This window comes from Hibiscus syriacus, unplaced genomic scaffold, assembly GCF_006381635.1.
Source record: "Hibiscus syriacus cultivar Baekdansim isolate YM2019G1 unplaced genomic scaffold, ASM638163v2 tig00110332_pilon, whole genome shotgun sequence".
In the NCBI taxonomy this organism is placed as follows: domain Eukaryota; kingdom Viridiplantae; phylum Streptophyta; class Magnoliopsida; order Malvales; family Malvaceae; genus Hibiscus; species Hibiscus syriacus.
The window spans coordinates 9743534-9759717 of NW_024062688.1; the positions used below are offsets into that span (position 1 = coordinate 9743534).

Sequence of the window (16184 nt, forward strand, 5' to 3'; positions counted from 1 at the left end):
ACCATTTGTGTAGTTTACCCAAAAAAACTAAGACATTAGGCTAAATAGAAGTATAATCATCTTGTTGCGTCAAACCCGTGTCCAAGACCAGAAGACCAACAAGTTCTGCCGGGGAGCATCATACTGATTTAGCTGAAAGTGAACCACAGATCCAATGAGCATCGTACTAACAAGTTCTGCCGGGGGAGCATCGTAACCTAGCAATTATATTAAGCTTCAGTGGCAAATAAGATAAGCAGCAAATAATATTCAAATGTGGAAGTTTTCCATAACTAATCAACAATTTATCCAACCCCAATGAGCTGAATCTACATTAGACAAATTCTCGATAAACGATTCAATAGATTTCTTAGCATCGAAAATTACGGAGGTAACAAGACATGTTGACACAATATAAGATCTGAGATACACTTTCTATGGCGATCGATCCTCCGAGAGCAATTGACGCCACCATCAAGAATGTTTCGAACCACAACATTTAGAGACTGAATTCCTTGAACTTCATATATTTCCTCCTTAACATCATCTTCATTCATTCCTTTCTGTCTCATCAATGGCCTTTGGAGCTGCACCCAGAAGGACCGAGACTACTCCCTTCACCCACTGGGGTGTTATGATAAGCTTCAGCTTCCTACAGTCCCGAGGGAAGTGTGGGATGATGGAGAAATTCAAGTCATTTCCTTTATCTCCAGCCCTACTATGGGCTATACTATAAAGAGGAACCTTTTGCCCTAAGAGGCCGGTTTCTGATGACGAACAATTTAGTCCGGTTTTTTGCATATCTTCTTGTGGAAATGGGGGCAGTGCTGGTTTTTTTTGAAATGCAAGCCTTTTTAACATCTGCAAAGACATGTTCCTGATGCTCTAATTCACCGACTTCCGTTTGTTTTGCCCCTATCTTCCAGAAAACATGTTCGCGACCAATCTGAGTGGAGATAAAACAGATAACAGAAAGTGATCATTGTGTATTATTGAAGTACTTTCATAAGCATGTCTGAACATGATTGAATATTTGAATTGAGTAGACCAAAAGAATGAAATGCTGGCTTGATTACAGTTTCTAGTTCAACATTTAAGGACTTCATGAACTAAGAAATTAATTAGATGAAATATGGGAAATGGGAGAATACCAGTTGTTTTTCCAGAACAATCTCCTTCTTGACACCAGTGCTGCATGAGATGATAAACAGAAACATCTAGGTTAGGCACGAAGATCATTGAGCTAACAAAGAAACTCACCAACATTTGGAATAATCCAGAACCAGGAAACTTTATACATGAACTATTAGCATTTAATTTTTGTACATGTATACGGTACATATCATAGGTGTAAAATTAGAAGGAAATGTAACATCCTCAATATCATGTTAGTGACTAAATTGAAATATTTCAGAATTTGTTGGTCAAAGTAAAATAGTTGAATAGTTCAATGATTTATTTGGGGATATTTCCTTAAAGTTATTAGTAATTATCAAATGAATTAAAGGGCAAAATGGTCATTTGACAAGAAAGATATTTTTACCCATTTATATAAATGATTCACGTGGGGTGGGGAAGAGTTATCTACAAACTCTTCTTCCTTCTTCATTTTCTTCTTCTCCCGTGAAGACTCCAAGGCAAATGTGAGTTTTCTGGTTAATCAATTATTTGTTGATTTTATGAGTTATTTTTTATCATTAGATGATAATTAAGCTTAAGGAAATCTTAATTTGTTCTAAAACAACAAGATGAAAGGTATATGAGAGATTAAAGATTTTGAGTTCTTGAATAAAATCTTGATATAGAGTTGATAAGTTGAATTTGACTTGTCATCTATGAGAATAAGAAGTTAGAAGTGTTAGAATTAAGTTTGAATAACATGGAAAATTTGGTATGATTATTGATTTCTATATGGAGAATAGAATTTTGAGGTTTAAGATGAAATAAATGGATATAAATTAGTTTAAGTATGTATATTTGAGTTAAATATATGTAAGAAGATGAAATAGGAAGTGTTTGAGCAGAAATGAAGTGATTTTCGTGCTCAAAATATAATTTCTGGTCATAGGGTATCGATACCATATGAAGGGGTATCGATACCTCCTCTTGAACGAAAAATTACAGAATGTCAGTATGCTATCGATACCATATAGGGGGTATCAATACCCCTGAAGATAAAAATTTCCAGAATGTTATCAGGGTATCTATACTATAGACAGGGCATCTATACCATAGACAGGGTATCTATACCTCAGTTAGGGATGTACAATATCTACTTTAAACAAGAAATGAAATTGGTTTTCCTTTAGTTTAAGAGTTGAAAGATTAAAGTATACAATTGGATTATTGATATGTATAAATGTTATATTTATGTAGATATTGAGCCTAAACAAGTTCTGAAACAATCAAAGGATTAGGATTGGATCAAAGCAAGGCTAAGGTGAGTGCAATTTAATTATACTTAAGTTATCGATCAAACATTGACTTGCGATGAGCCAGTGACAGAGTTATTATGGTAAGGAGTAATTTCTAAAATGTATGTGATCTTTATACGTGTATGAGTACATGAAAATGTGTATAGGTGTCATATGTTATTATATGCGATTTGTGATATTGAATTACATGAATATATGAAAAATATAATATCAATTATGTGATATGCATGATATGTTATCTTACGTGCTATGTAAGGTATATATGAATATATGTAAACAATATATGACATGTGTATATGAACAAAGGAGAAATTCTATAAGCCATATGAAACAAGCTATGTGATTCTATGCAAAGTGATGTAAAATATGTGGCATATAAATATGCGATCCATGATACATGTTATATGATATGAACCTATGTGATTACATGAGAAAAAATGTATGTCTATGAGAAGACATAAGAACAAGGTATAAGCTATGTAACATGTGAATATGATTCATATGAAAATGTTCTACGTATAAGTGAATTATGTGCTGATGTGAATATGTGATAATTATAAAAGATAATGCCCATGTTATGTGTCATGAGATCTAGAGGTATAGTTGGCATGCCAAGAGTAGAGGGTCTACGCGATCCTTCGGGACAAATTCTACGTGGTCCTTCGGGACGTATATGTATTCTTTGGAGCACGTATGAGGTCTTTTGAGACACTTACTTGATCCTTGGTATATGTATATGATTCTTAAGGAATTTATATGTGGTCCTTATAGACAATCTTATATGGCATTACGAAGCATTTCTACGCGGCACTTCGGTGCAAATTCTACGTGGCACTTCGGTGCAAATTTATACGAGTTGTGGTGACAGCATTTGTGCACAACCTCAATGTATTCGAATACCTTAAGTTCTCAAAAATGTACATGGACCAATAAAGAGATAATATCAAATACAATATATATATGAAATATATGTTTTGATGATACGAAATGTGTTACATGAATTATATGATGATATATGTGTTCCATAATGAATATAGAAATGTCCAACATATGCTTATATGATAAAAATGAATTAATGATAATGAATATGAAATGTTAAATGTGTTGATAATGATATATGTGTATGTTGGTATATGTTACAGAAATGATATATGATTTTATATGATATGATTGTAATAAATGTTCATGCATTTGATATGAATTATGTGATGTTAGGTGTATTTCTTTATGAAATGTTTTATAGTTTTATTATATGTTTTATATGCCTCACTAAATCATCGACTTAGCGTGTGATTGTTTCACACGTAGGTTTGGAAAGCGAAAAGAGAAGTAAAGAGAAACAAGACATGTCAGTTCTCCTTATCGAAAATCAGATCAGAAATATAAATCGAATTACATGTATTTTGTTAGGAAGAATTTAATTGGCATGTAATAAATAAAAGATTTGTATTAAATACGCTCTGATCGAGTTTTAGAATGTTTTAAACGTATATATGTAAATGATAAATATATAACGATGAACGTTTTAAATTTTAAGAATTTATACGTATTTTACGAAAGTACTGTAGCACGATACTGTTCATATCGTATTTTACTATTCATAAATACGTTTTTGACTTAAATTTTTGTATTGAAACATATTTTAATAGAATATTGCTGTATTTTCTTAAAATGAGTTCAAATGTTTTGATATTTTGCAAGAATAAAGGTTTTGAAATGTCAATGTGACATCTCGGACTCGTATCCGGGTCGGGTACGGGTTGGGGTGTCATAGGAAATATACCTGATACCACCACCACCAGCCGGTCCATTTGTATATAATGCAGTAAACTCTTTAACAAGTTGCTGTGCGTGTTTCTTCTCCGGAAACAGTCCATCCATGCGTAGCCGAATATCTTCACTAGCTCTCCATGTCGATAGATAGTTATCGATGCTGGTAGCTTTCAAGCTATCAAGTCCGACTATATAAGAAAGAATATGGGAGCTGGCACCGGGAAATGTCTCTTCCATCCAAGATCTAACCTAATATTTAAACAAAGGAAAAGGATATCAAGAGCCCAAAGGAAACAATGAGAAAAGTATTTCAATTGCATTTAAGGACAAAGATCAATCTCAAAGAATGTCATTTGAAATCAACAAAGTAATAAACCATCAAAAAAACTTTTACATCAGACTTACAAGAAATTCAGCAGCTTTCGCACGTTTAATGCGTTCGTATCCTCCATATGATATCTCACCCCATCCTTTCCATCCACAGTGCTGGAAACAAGATAAATTAATTAGCACAGAAACTACCTTAAAAGACATTGAACCTAGTGGATCTGTGACTAGAAAATGATTGTGATAACTTGGTGGTGTAGGGCAGTGCAACCACGAGCAACAGCAATCACTCAATCACAGAGTGAAGAGAGAATAATGCTTTGCTGAAATACCTACAATCCATTTGCTGCACAATCGAAGCTAAGACAATAAAATAAAAACCCTCCAAGTTATAAGCTAAATATTACCTTCAGGACTGAAGATTACCTTTGGAATTAACTGCAGAAGTTTATCAGGAATGGGATGAGCAGAAGGCTTTGCACCACTACAGAGAACTTTAGAGCTAGATAATGGCTGGGATGAAACACCCCGAAAATCAACTAACTGCAGTTACAAGAAGCCTATATTTGCTTAGTTTTCCCCTTTCGCTGCAGTTATACAGGTACAAATTTCTAAAAATGAAATTCAACTTACAACATCAGGTGTAATGTAAGCACTTGGATCTCCAACCTCGTAAAGTAGTTGTTCTGCACAAGTACTGAAATTTAAAATCCCGCCACTACCTTCTGCCTTCATGACGCAGACTTCCCCACTGAACGAAATTTCAGCATAGGGCAGCGATAGATCCAGGAGATTTGTGGAAGACAAGTTCCGATGCTTGTCCGCTAGATTAGAGAAAATGCAGCACTTTGAAGCCGAGTCAATTAGAATGATCCATTTAATCAACCTATTACCCTTTTTATTATCTCGACAAACAAAGTGTAACTAACCTGGATGCATGAAGTATCCCCCTGTGAGTTGACAACCACACTCTAGAAGGTGTCCAGCCACAGATCCCTGCGCTAATAGCTCCAAGTCATCCCAATTCCAGCCTAGTTCATACACCTTTTCATATTCCAACAAAATAGCAGCACACGCTGTGAAATATAATTATGATAAACTAAAGCATCGAATCATAATGGCTGATAAGGAAAACTATTTTGATGTGCAAAGTCATTGAAACCTAGAGATTATACCAAGACTACAAAAAAGAAAAACTTAAACTCAAGTAACGAGAAGAAAGGTTATATTTTCATACCATTGGAGCTATGAATAACGCAGCATCGGCAACCCTTGAAGTAATTATAACATTTGGTTGGTATCTCTCCAGACATGCAATTATTGGGGCTGCTCCCAAATATGTGCTAATTCCCTGCAGAAAATTAAACAAAATGAAGCCCAAGAGTTTGCATTCCTCATTAAATTTCATGACTAAAGATGGAAGAATGCACATGCAGGTGAAAATCTGATCATAAATACTTTTCATCTAAAACCGTAAAGAAGATGCAATTAAGTCCAGCGAATGGCACATGCAAGGAGTATCATCAGATTCTTACACCTTCCATGCTAACCAGCTTCTCAGGCAAAGATCCTGAACCTGAATATTTTTAAAATATTTTTCATTTGGAGTCAGAGAATGTTGATAAACACAATGAATCAAATTTCTGGATTGCACTCAACTTATATGCCAACTATATTTCCCAGAATAAAGATTAAACGATTGTCAGTTATTGGAACTCACCTGCATAATTCTCATGTAAAACTAACATAATTTTGAAGGGGATAACTCGATCAGCATACCTGATTCATTAACAAAGGTCTCATGAGCCACAGCAACAGACACACAAATCCCAAGGCTGCTGGCTATTTCTAAAAGCTTTTCTCGAGCACCAAGTGGATCCACTATCCAGAAAAGAATCAATGATCAATATGAACAGAAAACATCAAAGCCAAAATTAAATTTTGGTGAAATTTGTCAGACAAACTTAACATCTGAAACATTGTTTTCAAATACTCATACTTGCACCCATGTTGGTAATTATACAAGTTCCTCTTTCCACAGCCAAAGGTAGTAGCAAAGACATCCATTCTGAAACTGAAAATTTTAACAATTTAGAGAAAAACCCAAAAATAAAACATAAATAAGTTTGAATCCAAAACAACTGAAAGCAACATTAACATACTATTAGAATCATAGCCATCACCGCCGGAAGCCATGGCTTGGAATAGCTCGGCAAGAGGACGTTCAGCTAAACATTCAAGAACAATATAATAAAGCTCTTTGACTCTGTTAAGCAACTTCAGAGCTGCCATTGGCCGATCACCACCAAACTCAGCTCCACAACCAATATAAACTTTGTCTTTTCTTCTTTGAGTATTGATTCTCTGCAATTTAACATACAAAATTCATACTCTGGAAAGCTATGTTCGATATTTCATTCTAAAATTTGATAAAATTAGCTAACCTTCTTGATCAGGCAGTCATGAATCTCTTAGAAGCTCTGCTTTTCCATAGATATCTGTTTCACCGTCGAGTTTTCTTCTTCTGAATCCAATCAACCGAGAAGTTCCTTGATTAGAATCTGGAAAACGAAGTACGGGTCTTGAATTATTTGGATAAACTACTCCGAAGCTTCCCTAATTATGAGTTTAGTAATAAACAGATCACTTTTTTTCCAAAAAGTTATATACAAATTATTAATTAAAATATTTTATAAATTTCTTTATAATTCAAAATAATTCAATAAATTTTGAAAATTCAATTGATTAAACATTTTTATAACACTATCAAACCAAAGGATTGCATAGCATATGTAAACTACAATCAAGATTACTTAAGTATGAATAACAAAAGTGTTACAAACCTGTTATTAATAATTAATAATTAAAATATTATAATATTTTCTAAATTTATTTATTTTCTAAATTTCAAAAGTCATTTTTAAATATTAAAATTTAATATTTTAGTTGGGTGTCATAATATCAGTATAACAAGAGTTAATGTTGAAATAATTATTTTAGATAAATCAATAATATAAATGATAAAATATAATTTTAAAAGGTTGAACGATGAAAATCGTAAAAAAGTAAAGCAAAAATGATAAAATATACAACTATCTAATACCGCTTGATTTTAAATCATTTAAAATATAATATTTATATTATTCAATCATAAATACGATTAATACTAAAATCAGACAAAACTAAAGAAAATAATCTCTAATTACTATTACAAATCATTTTAAAATAAATATGATAAAGCAACCCAACAGATATAATGTACATGTCACTAATAAGTCAAAGCTAGAATGTATTATTGATATTGTCGGTAGGTTTGATTTTCCATAAGATGTTGGCAAGTTCTTCACTTCACGTCCACTACTTTATTCGAACCTACGCATGAAAATCAGCACGCTCTAAGTAAAACTTAGTGAGACAGAAATATAAAAAATAAATTGAAAATTTAAATAAAAACAATTAAAATTCCAAACCGGGCTTGTCAGACCGTTTTCCTTCTAAAAACCTGAAAATCATCATCTCATGATTTTATCAAAAATCATGTAAGTCATCATCAAATATCATAAATAACTTTTATTCTTTTCATTCGAACATATTTCATAACTTTTTTTTAATTCTACGTTCTTTTCTTTTATATATTATCATAACTTATAACCAATGTATATATAAGAGAATATAATACACGTGAGTATAAGGTGCGTACTATGCACAACACGGTGTCAAATCATAACTGAAATTGCGATATGATGCATTTCAGTGCAATCATAACCTGAACACAAACGGTGTTGAACAAGGGTAAACGAATGTACCAAAGATGAACTAATAACTGATAAGCACTCAATTAATGGCATGCTAAATGTACCTATAACTCTCAATGCAACATACAATGAGCTTATATTTATCATCATATAATCATTTATTAATCTACGTCTGATAACTGTAAAACATATGATAATTGTAAACATCTAATAACTGTAAATATCTAATAACTGTGAAATGTCTTATAACTTTAAACATTTAGAATTCATCATCATAATTATCATACTTAGGCAGTTCATACCCAAAATCATTCATAAAACTTGATGAAAAATATTACAGAAATATTGCATACTGAAAATTTATAAATCATACTGAAAATTTATAAATAATACTGAAAAATAAAATGTGTAACATCCCAAACTATGGATTAGTGACTAAGTTATAAAATTTCAGAATTTGGTGATTAAAGTGGAAAAGTTGAAGAGTTCAATGATTTATTGGAAAATATTTCCTAAGAGTTGTTAGTAATCATCAAATGAATTAAAGGGCAAAATGGTCATTTGACATAGAAATAGATAAGATAAGGATATATACGGGATAAGTTTGAGAAATTTCTCCAGAAATCTCTTTTCTTCTTTCTCTCCTCTCGTATCTCCAAGCTCAAAGGTGAGTCTTCTATTTAGTTAATTTCTGGTTAAATTTAGGTTGGGTTAGAGTAATTGGGAGTTATATAAGCTTTCCTTAAGCTTATATAAGCTTAAAACAATAATATGAGTGAATTAGGATGGGATTTGTAAAATGAGTTTTAAAGATGAATTTTGATAAGGTTTGGATTTTAGAGTTTTGATGAGATTTTTGACTTGTCATAAGAAGAATTAAGAAGTCTAAAGCATTAGAATTGAATTTGGAACATGTTAAAAATTTAGTTTAATTCTTGAATTTCATGTGGTGGATATGATTTTGAAGTTAATGATGTATTGAATGAGTATTAATGAGTTCAAGTATGAGTATATAAGTTAAGTATATGTAATGGGATGAAATAGGAAGTGTTTGAGCATAAATGAGGTGATTTTCGTGCTCAAAATGTAATTTCTGGGCAAAGGGTATCGGTACCCTATGAAGGGGTATCGATACCTCCTCTTGAACAAAAAATTAGAGAATGTCAGTATGGTATCGATACCCTATAGGGGGGTATCGATACCCCCTGAAGATGAAAATTTCCAGAATGTTGACAGGGTATCTATACCATAGGCAGGGTATCTATACCATAGATAGGGTATTTATACCCCAATTAGGGATGTATCGATACCTACTTTATACAAGAAATGAAATTGGTATTTCCTTTAGTGTAAGAATTGGAAGATTAAATTATACAATTGGATTATTGATATGTATAAATTTATTACTATGTAGATATAGAATGTAATTTCGTTCCGGAACAAACGAAGGATTAGGATCGAGTCAAAACAAGCAAGGCTAAGGTGAGTGCAATTTAATTGTACTTATGTTATTGAACATACATTGGCTTGCGATGAGCCAGTGATGGAGTTACTATGATAAGAAGTGACTCCTAAAATGTTATATGATTGATGGGATTCTTATATGTGCATGAGTATATGAAAATAGGTATATGTTACTATATGTGACATGATCTACATGATTACTTAAATACATGTATGTGTGATATATATATATATATATATATATAAACATAAGTAAACAAGACATGACATATGTGCTTACATAAGAACATGAGAAATAAAATAAGCTATGTGACAAGGATATAGAGAATGAAATGAATGACATGAAATGTATGTATGTTTGAATATATGAGGTGAATGATATAATAAGAAGCTATGTGATAAGAATATATGGGTTTATGTGATATAAAAGTGTATATGTGAAATGACATGATAGGTGATAAAACCGTGAGCCTATATGAATATATGATATGAATGTAATATATGTGATGTATGTAAAGTATATGAGAACAAGAGATAATAATGATTTACATGTCATATGAACACAAGAAAAGTGTTATAAGTTAAATGGCATATGATTACGAAATCATATGAAAAGTGAAATATGCATGTAAATGCGTGAAATGATATAAATGATAATGCCCATGTTAAGTGATATGAGAGCTAGTGGTATAATTGGCATGCCAAGAGTCGAGGGTTTACCTATGTTCTTCGGGACATATGGACTGTAACATCCTTAATACCGGGTTAGTGACCAAATTGTAATATTTCAAAATTTGGTGATTAAAGTGGAATAGTTGAAAAGTTCAGTGATTTATTTGAAAATGTTACCTTGAAGATGCTAGTAATTATAAAAGGTATTAAAGGGCAAAAGGTCATTTGACCAAGAGATGAATAAAATAATGATATATATATATGGATAAGGATGAGAGATTTTTCCAGAAATCTCTTCTCTCTTTTTCTTCTTCATCTTCTTCTTCTTCCTGTGAAAGCTCCAAGGCAAAGGTAAGATTCCTTGTAGCTGATTATTTGTTAATTTTAAGAGTGGGTTTTGATCCTTAGGTAATATTGAAGCTTATGGAAAACTTAGGTTGTCCTAAAATCAAAAGATGAAGAAGTTATGAAAGATTAAAGAAAATGAGTTTTTAAAGGAAATGTTGAAAAAGAGTTAATAAGTGAATTTTGAGAAGGAATTTGACTTGTTATCAATAAAAATAAGAGATTTATGAAGTTAGAAAGGATTTATAACAAAGTTGAAAATTTAGTAAGATTCTTAATTTTAAGAATCACGATGAGATATGGAAGATAAATATGGTTTATATGGATATAAGTTGGTTTAAGTAATGGTAATTGAGTTTAAGCACATGATGGGGGCTTAAAATAGAAGAATTGAATGAAGAGTTGAATAATTTCGCGCTTAAAATGGAAATTCTGGGTTGTGTGCATCGATACATATTCAATGTACATCGATGCCCTCTCAAATAAACAAACATCGAATGCAAGTAGTGCATCGATGCACCCCCTTAAAATACAAACATCGAATGTATTTTATGCACCGATGCACAAGTAGTGCATCGATGCATCGTTAGGGAATGCATCGATACACTGTGCAGTGCATCGATGCATACCTTCATTAAAGATGAAATTGACTTTTCTCTTAGCCTAAGGAATGATAGTTTCGAATATATCAATTAGTATAATGATATGTATAAATGTATTATTATGTAGATATAGAATGAAAGCTTATTCCGGAACAAACTAAGGATTAGGATTGATTCAAAGTAAACGAGGCCCAGGTGAGTGCATACAAGTTAGTTTATGATGTTTAATGGAAATAAGACTTGCGACGAGTCTATTTCCTATATTAGAATGTATGAATTTATGATCATATGTATATGTTTGATTTGAGTATATATGACATAAATTACAGTAGGTGTTAAATGATTTGTGTGAATATATGTAGTGTGATCAGTTATAGGATCTAATATGAATGATCTATATGATTGCATGGGAAGTGAAATAAGTTATATGATGGATGACCATACATGTTACAGGGTATAGGTGATTAATTATGAGAATCAATATAATATATTTATGACTACATGAGATGGGTGATGAGTTAAATAAGACTAGACTATAGAGTAATATGAGACTATTTAAGAGAATAATATATAAATCAGAAGATAATAAATTAAAAGACTTTATGAAAATGGTATATATATAAATTAGGGGACATGAGCATAACGATGATACGAACCTATAGGATAAACACTATAGGAAAAAGTGATATGCTTAAAAGAAAACTATGATAAAGAAGTTATAAAATGAAGAACTATAAAACCTTATGAGAAGGTTATAGGAGCTATATAGAACTAAATTAAATGGATAGAATAATTCATAATTAAATAACGTGAGATATGTGATAAGGGTTATATGTTATTGTACATGTTAGTATAATAAATCATGTAAGCTGATACAAAGGGAAAATGAGATAAAGATAAATAGCTTTTACCTATAGGATTGATATAAGATTATATGTCAGTGTGATAACATGTACAAGGGAACTAAGCTCTATGATATAGATCCATGTGAGTATAAGTAACGTGATTGCATAAACTATATATATATATATATTTATATGATTTGGTATATGCCATTTGATTCCTGGGTATACATGTAGATAATATATGTGGATATAAGCTATGCAAAAGTGATCTATATGACTAGATGTATATGAAATCTAAGTGATATGACTTATAGGTATTTCTATTATAATGTTACATGATATGTATGTTAAATGAATTATGTGATGGTATAAGAAATGATATAAATTATATAGGCGAAAACATGTATATGTTATGAGATAAGACATATAACTATGAGTTATGTGAAAAGCTATGTGATACATGATATGTTAAAGTGAATTACATGTTTATGTGAATATTTGAAATGAAATAAAAGATAGTGCCCATGTTATGTGTCTTGAGAGCTAGGGGTATAGTTGGCATGCCAAGAGTCGAAGGTCTACGCGGTCCTTCGGGATATATATATATTCTTTGGAACATGTGTGAAGTCTTGTGAGACACATACTTGATCCCTAGTATATGTATATGATTCTTAAGGAATGATATGTGGTCCTTATGGACATTATTATATGGCACTACGGTGTAATTCTACGCGGCACTCCGATACAATTCTACATGGCACTTCGGTGCAATTATACGAGCTGTGGTGACAGCATTAGTGCACAACCTCTATAGACTCACATATATATGGTTCTCACAAGTGTACATGGGCTAATAAAGGAAATAATATAAAAGAACCTTGCATGATAGTATGTGATTGGTTTGTAATCTTTATGGTATGAAGTGATATATGTGATATGATGATGTGAATATAGCTTGATTAAGAGGAATTGATGCAAGAACATATGACAAAAAGATAAAGAACGAAAATAAGACTAATAAAGAGATAATAATAAATACCTTACATATGATTTACATGTTTTGTGTTAGGAAACCTGTTATAAGAATATGTGAATGATGTATGTGTACAAGTGGATAGTGGTTGCATGACAGAATGTATGATTTTGTATGATATAATAAGTATAGATTATGAATGCATTAGTAGTGGTTATATGTTTTTATGCATCACTAAGTCATCGACTTAGCGTGTGAGTGTTTCACACATAGGTTTCGGAAAGCTAGAAGAAAAGTGAAGAGGAGCAAGACCGGTCAGTTACTTCTTACCGAAGATCAGATCAGAAAAGATGTCTTGAATTAGATGTATTATGTATATTGAATATAGTTGGCATGTACTAATTGATTGAATTAAACAAATCGATGTGACTTCAATGAAAGTTTTAAATTTTCTCGAGTTTTTGTTATGAGTAAAAGTTTGAAAAGTCAATGTGACACCTCGGACTCGTATCCGGGTCGGGTACGGGTTGGGGTGTTACATTTAATGGTATCAGAGCTACGGTTTAGCCGATTCTAGGCTTAAATCGAAGTTAACAGTGTTTTAAAAAAATGTACATGCCAACACGAAGTGAAAAAGTTTCTGGTTTGAACGGTAAGGAGTGTGATGTCTTGTTAATATAGTTCAATAGTTATATTATATTAGATGTTTGATAATGAGAGCTTCAAAAGTGAAGCACAAGACGATAGACCTGAAGGTAATAGCATTCACCTGTCCTGGCCAGGCAGGGAGAAGAGCAAAAAACCTCAGGGAATGCCTGTACAAGATTAGAAAATGTCTTCATGATGTTGAATAATATTTTGATGTGCTTTCAATTTTCCACTTCTTTAACTCATAGAATGAATGTATCGAATTAGTTGAAAGAGTTAAGAGCACCCGAGTTCAAGGGTGGATTTGAGGAAGATTATGTTGTTATAGACCTTTGGGTTAAATTATATGAAGATAATGATTAGAAGGTTTTCATTTCTGCAAATGGAGAAGTTAAATTGAGTAGTTTCGTTACTAAGTGGACAAGCTAGAATATGGTGAACAAGTGTCACCATAAGAACGTTAAAGGATCAAATGATGTGGTTAGAATTGTAAAAGAGTTCAAGAATAAGTGCATCAGTGATATATTTATAAGATGAATGAAATCAGAGTTATGGATTTGAATCAAAGGGGTAGTATTGTGTATAAGTAAGATTATGGATATGATAAAGGTTTGTATTCCAGATGGAAAGAGTTAGCGTTGGCTAACAAGATTGTGTGATGAAATGTATTGGAGTTATAAGATTTTAAGATATTGTCAGGATATGATAACCAAATATGAAGTGAATCTAGATACAGTTGTATATTGTGATCATAGTAAAGTGATATAGTGAAGGAAGTGAGGATTTGTATGTTTGAGTAAATCTAAGGATTGATAAGAAGAATTTAAGAATGGATACATCATTAATCCGTTTATAAGACAAAGAAGTTAGAATGTTAAGTGTGAATAATGGAAATTACATGGTGTATGAGAATAAAGGTGGATTTATAAGTTAAGTAAATTATTGTTGAGATAATTTCGAATAGAAATGATGTATATGATTGATTGATTGATTAGGGCTTGTGCCCTAGATTGAACAGTTACTATTGACAAGTTGTAATAGTAAAAGTGATAAAGTTATAAGATTTGGAAAAGATGTAAGGTTAAGTCAATCAAGTCTAATGTGAATTTAGATATGATAGTATATTCTGATAACGTAAATGAGGTATAGTTAAGAAGATATGGATTTGTGTATCCAAAGGAAGCTAAAAGATTATGAGAGTCTGAAGAAAAATATGACCTATGCTATAAGAAGATTTTAAATTAGGGAAAAGTAATCGAATAAGGAAATGAAATAATTGAGTTTAAAGGATCAGATATGATAAAGGTTATGTTGAAGTATAAATTATAAGTTGATTAAAAGTAAGAAATGTTTGTCAGAGGATGTGAAAGATTGCTTGATTCTGCAAAATGTATGTTTTAATCATCCATGATGAAGATTTAAAGTTATGTTTCTTGGTCAAGTAGAAGTAGTCAAAGAAATAAAGAATGATTTATATGATTAAAGAAGTTAAGAGACAGTAAAGTGATGATATAATGAAAGTTGGAGTATGATTGCAAGGCAATTAGAGATTGATGAGTAAATTGATTGATTTATGATTTTAAGTGATAAGAACTGATGTTATTGTATACCTGATAAGTGATATGATATGGATGTATAAGGGAAAAGGTAGATAAAGAACTAAAGGAATGAAAAGTAAGTTTTCTGATGGTGACAGGAAAGATTAAGTAAATGAAGCAACATGAAAACATTAGAACTCATGTTCTTATCAAGATGTGCAGTGAAAATTCGAGGACGAATTTTCTTTAAAGGAGGGGATATTTGTAACATCCTTAATACCGGGTTAGTGACCAAATTGTAATATTTCAAAATTTGGTGATTAAAGTGGAATAGTTGAAAAGTTCAGTGATTTATTTGAAAATGTTACCTTGAAGATGCTAGTAATTATAAAAGGTATTAAAGGGCAAAAGGGTCATTTGACCAAGAGATGAATAAAATAATGATATATATATATATATATATGGATAAGGATGAGAGATTTTTTCAGAAATCTATTCTCTCTTTTTCTTTTTCATATTCTTCTTCCTCCCGTGAAAGCTCCAAGGCAAAGGTAAGATTCCTTGTAGCTGATTATTTGTTAATTTTAAGAGTGGGTTTTGATCCTTAGGTAATATTTAAGCTTATGGAAAGTTTAGGTTGTCCTAAAATCAAAAGATGAAGAAGTTATGAAAGATTAAAGAAAATGAGTTTTTAAAGGAAATATTGGAAAAGAGTTGATAAGTGAATTTTGAGAAGGAATTTGACTTGTTATCAATAAAAATAAGAGATTTATGAAGTTAGAAAGGATTTATAACAAAGTTGAAAATTTAATAAGATTCTTAATTTTA

The 16184-nt window shown here is 31.5% G+C and overlaps 1 pseudogene; it reads right to left on the minus strand.

The window, feature by feature from the left end:
• Positions 1-359: 359 nt before the first annotated feature.
• On the minus strand, positions 360-8362 carry LOC120120133 (annotated as a pseudogene).
• Between the last annotated feature and the right edge of the window lie 7822 nt (positions 8363-16184).